Source organism: Galeopterus variegatus, unplaced genomic scaffold (assembly GCF_000696425.1).
Source record: "Galeopterus variegatus unplaced genomic scaffold, G_variegatus-3.0.2 Scaffold4951, whole genome shotgun sequence".
Taxonomy (NCBI): domain Eukaryota; kingdom Metazoa; phylum Chordata; class Mammalia; order Dermoptera; family Cynocephalidae; genus Galeopterus; species Galeopterus variegatus.
In genome coordinates this window covers 128,960-134,119 of record NW_007731062.1, presented here as the reverse complement: position 1 = coordinate 134,119, position 5,160 = coordinate 128,960, and positions in this window count along the sequence as shown.

Sequence of the window (5,160 nt, the reverse complement as noted above, 5' to 3'; positions counted from 1 at the left end):
GGGGACCCTCCCGCCTAGGGTTCTCCCGGGAACTTCTAACCCTCCCATTTCCGTGCGGGACAGTCACCGTGTTTACTCCTTCGCTCCCCGCAGCGGGTCATCCCCAGCCCCTCCCCGCCTTCTCCTCACAGACTCTCCCCGGTCCGTCAGCCTCGTCACGAGAATGGCAAGACTGACGCCTGGAAAGAAGCAGAGGCCTGTCGAGGACCACATATGCCTCTGCTTCCCAGCCAGGGCGCTTTGAAACAGCGGCCCAGAGGCTGGCTCGGGTATAAGCACCTCCCTTACGGGCCCAGCCCCCGACTCCCCAATCTGCAAACCACCCTCTGGCCCTGGGCGAGCGCGCGGGCTCCCGAGAGCGGGGGCGGGGCGAGGCCGCTAGACCGGCCTCGCTACCGATTGGCTAAAGCCGCCGCGTTGCCAGGGGAAGGAGCCAATCTGGGCAGCTGCGGCAGGTGGCCCCACAACCTAACGGCCGTTGGGCGCGGCTGGGGTTCCCGCTGTCTCTAGCCAGACCAGCCTCGCCCTTGGGGACCCGGGAGGCTTCCGGCCCGGGTGGGGTGGGGGCGCCAACCCTGACCTCCGCGCCTTGAGCAGACGGACTAAAGTGTCCAGCCTTGGGATGAGAAAGGGAGTCAGGAGATGGACTCGGCCTTGTTCGCCCTCAGGTGGCCGATGATCTTGTGGAGGTGACGGACACGTAAACAACAAAAAACCGGGTCCTGTGGCCGGGACAAACACATTCATTTGAGGAGGAGGAGAAGGAAATAGGTCTCTTTCTTCCTGTTTTCGTCCTTGTCTGCATCTCAGGACTGTTTTTAAGAAGCAGTCGAGGGAGTGGACGCCGTCTCCCTGCCTTCACTGTGAGCCCTCCGGAGCAGGAAGCTGCTGCTTTGTCTCCAAGGGCTCCGTGAGGGCTGCTTTGGCCGCTGTGGAAAGTGTAATGGCAGGATCGGGGGTAGAGAAACGTTTGCTGAGTTACTATGTGTCAGGATCAGCGTGGGTACCTCACGTAACCCTGGGAGCCTGTATTAACTGCCATTTTACAGATGCAAAAAGAGTCCCGAAGAGGTTAAATTCCCTGCCTAATGTCACACAGTGGTGAGCCCTGACTTAACCCCGACCAGTCTGGCGCCATGCACGTGTTTTCTGCATTGTCCACAAGCAGAAGAAAAAGTCAGGGAACAGTTGAGGGAACGTAGATGGAATGGGACTGGATAATTATAACAGGAAAGAAAATCACACTGAGCTCCTGGTCTTGGCAGAAGCAGAAGCGGGGTGGAAACTCCAAGGCAGAGCATTATTTCTGGCACCGTGGAGTCTCCATCATCAGCTGGGCTAGCTTTTGCCCAGGAGCTCCTTTCTCTGGCTGCGATGAACTGACTCCCAGGATGCTCGGCACACTGCGGTGACATTGCTAAACTTGTCAGTCATCTTTGAGGAGACTCGAAGGACAGGATGAACCCAAAGGCTTACCAATGACATTGTCACCCTGCTTGTCAAAACAGGGAGGAATCTGGATTCCAAAGACTATACCCATGAGATTTTTGTTTACCCTTGCCAAATTCAATGGACTGTTAAAAGGACGATGTGTGGACACTTAAAAAGGGAGGTAGAGATCACCAGCATGGATTCCTTAAGAAGACATCCTGTGAAAATGTAACAGCCTGAACAGAAGTGACTCCATTTTGTTAAACTTCTAAATTAAAAAGGTTTTATTTTTCCTTACACTTGTAACCTGAACTGCATAGCTTGCAGCTAGACATTAGAACACGATGATTCTTGTGTACATTATTGCTAGAACATAATGACTCTTGCTCACACTGTACACAGAATAATTTTAGAAGAAATGATTAACCCAGATGGCCATTCTTTATTAGCTTACTAACTACAATTTTTTTGAGATTCACTGGAACTGAATCTGTGACTTGGCTTCATGGAGGATGGTAACCATGAATCAGCTCCCACCTGGGAAGTTATTTGTCGTTTACCTGCAATTTTCTTGCACACCCCTGCTTGACCATCATGAATCAGCCCCCTACCACCTATCCCTATAAAACCCTTTGGCAAGTCTGGGAAAAGTGATGGTCTTTGAGACATAAGTCCATCATTTCCCCAGGCTGCCGGCTTCTTGATTAAAAGCTACCTTTCCTTACACCAACACTTGTCTCTCAATTATTGGCTATTGAGTGGCGAGCAAACGAACCTTTGGGGTTTCAGTAACAAAAATAAGTCTTGTTTTGTTTTGTTTATGGGAATAGAGCCAGGGAGATTGGAGCAATGCTACAGACACAGTACCTCTGGATTTTTAGCAAGCAGCTTGCTAAAAATGTATGGGTACAGATAATTGCATTTTGAAAACTTGTTTCACATCTATTTCATTGAATTGTGTGTGTGTGTGTATAAAATAATGTATATATGAGGGTACTTTTAAAAGTTCATGGAAAGATTCGTACTATCTTTTAATTCTATTTTTCTACAAACTTTCTGAAGTACCCTCATATACACACTATTTGTAAACATATGTGCCAATAATCAAATTGACAAAGTTTCATACATTTTAGTATAATTTTAACATCATGCCAGAAAACCACTGTGCTTATAGTTTTGGAGCTTTAAAATCTTTAAATACAGACTGTGTTTGCAACTCTGAAAAAATAGACAAGAATGAGAGAGAAAACTGAAAACATCAGATAGTAACCAACATGAGAAGAATTTCTAATGTCTCGTAATTTCTGCTAAAAATATTGAATAGATTGGCTGTATTAATTCCCCTCTCCCACCAAACATAAAATTGCATTTTTAAAAAGAAATTAAGGAAATGTCATGATTATACTTTTTGATGATTACACATTTTTAAAAATGACATGAAACTGAATTTCTTTAAACCCACTTGAGAGATGAAATTGAACCATATATTTTTTAACTTCCATGTCCTTTTTAATGTTTGTTCTTGGTTTCTGAAAAAAGGGAGTGAAGAAATGGTGACACAAAGCCAGATGGAATTACTTTCAACATTTGCAACAAAATTATACTAAAAAATTTAAATGAATCTTTATTGGTAAGTAACAAATTATATATTTTAAATGTTGAACTGGAAAAATACTAAGAGTTGGGGCCAGCCCGTGGCTCACTCGGGAGAGTGCGGTGCTGATAACACCAAGGCCCCAGGTTCGGATCCCATATAGGGATGGCCGGTTCGCTCACTGGCTGAGCGTGGTGCTGACACCACCAAGTCAAGGGTTAAGATCCCCCTACCGGTCATCTTTTTTAAAAAAAAAAAAAAGAAAAGAAAAATACTAAGAGTTAAAAGATGCATCTTTAGGGCCGGCCTGTGGCTCACTTGGGAGAGTGTGGTGCTGGTAACACCAAGGCCATGGGTTCGGATCTTATATAGGGAAGGCCGGTTAGCTCACTTGGAAGAGTGTGGTGCTGACACCACCAAGTCAAGGGTTAAGATCCCCTTACCAGCTGTTGGGAAAATACAGGAAAATGGTCAGGGTCCCTCAGATGTTCAGAATCTTGCGGAGCATTTGCTGTGAATAGGTAGGTAGTGCGCCTGCGCGGCGCCGCGATTTTTGCTGGCGTTTTACTGCCTCCGGTGCCACCGCCGCATGATCGGCTATGCCTTTCCAACCTGCGGCTTCCAAAGACATGTTTGCCTGTTAACTAGTTCATAGACCTGCCTGTAAAGGGTCTGGTGACCCAACCTGGCGTGCGAAGGGTCTGTGAACGGGCTTGACGGGTCTGTGAGCTCCAGCCCTAGCCCTAGCTCGACAAATGGCCCACTCGGCAGGTAAAAGAGCCCGACAACCAACATCACGAACAGAATTAGTAGCTCTACAAATGGCTGTGTCGGCAGGATTCCGACATTAGCCCTAGCGCTACAGTCGCTCTACAATTGGCCACGTCTGCAGGATTCCGACATTAGCCTAGTCCTAGCGCCACACAGATCATCTTAAAAAAAAAAAAAAAAAGATGCATCTTTACATGAATTAATGTGTGAATGAAGTAAAGCTATATTCATAAAGCATGAAAACAGCACTTTACTTTGCTCACAGATCTGAAAATAGATTCTCACCATCTTCTTAGAGCATGATAGGTCTTCAGCTGGAAATCAGAAAATTAACCTTTCCATTTTTACATGAGAAACTAGAGTTGATCATGGCTTTTTCAGTGCTTTCCCTAAAACGAATATGTGAATTATATCTAAACAAAGCTGTTACAAAAAAAAAAAAAAAAGCAAATTTGGACCATGTTAGCATTCTTTTAAGGACTGCTTGCTGCACTTACAATAAATTCTGAATCGGGTAAAAACCAAAAATTGTTTTCCAAGGCTTCTCATGAGATGTCAGCGAATCTTTACAGTCTGATTTAGGACCTTATAAAACAAGGTTAAATTATGCATAACTGCTGATCTGCATACCTTCAACAAGGTTCAACCAATATACATAATTTATAGATATCCACAGGAATTCTTAATGTCCCATCATATCATCTCTCAGTACTGAAAGTTTATAGTTTCATACTTTTGCTATTTTAAATACCAGGAAGCCCTTTCATAGGAAGAGTTAAATTTCTTTTCATTATCCCCAAAGTGTAGGTAACGAACATGAAATTCAACAAGACATATGTTTGATAAACTAACACGTAAAATCACTGTTATAGCTGGTGAGGTTAGCTCAGGTGATTAGAGCACGATGGTGTAGCAAGGTCAAGAATTCGGATCCCATACTGGCCAGCCGCCAAAAAATAAAAAATAAAATAAAATCATCATTACCGTATTCAAAATGACTGCTTAGAAATGTTAAAGTCATCATAAAGCCTATAGAAGTTTATCCTCAGATTTATAAAAAGAAATGCAGATTGTCTCAAGATAAAAATATAATGTTTATTACTAAAAAGCTCTTTGTTATATTAGGATGTGCTATAGTGATCAAGATTCCAGTCAACATTAAGTGTTTCCCTAATTACAGTACAGCACACTTTTTTTTTTTTTTTCCTTTTTGTCTCTTTTTTCGTGTCCGGCAACGGATCGCAACCCTCAGTGTCGCGCCCGTACCGGACCGGACCGGCAACGGGATCGCAGCCCTCGGTGTTGCACCCGCACCACGCTCAGCCAGTGAGCGGGAACCGGTCTGTATGTGGGATCCGAACCCT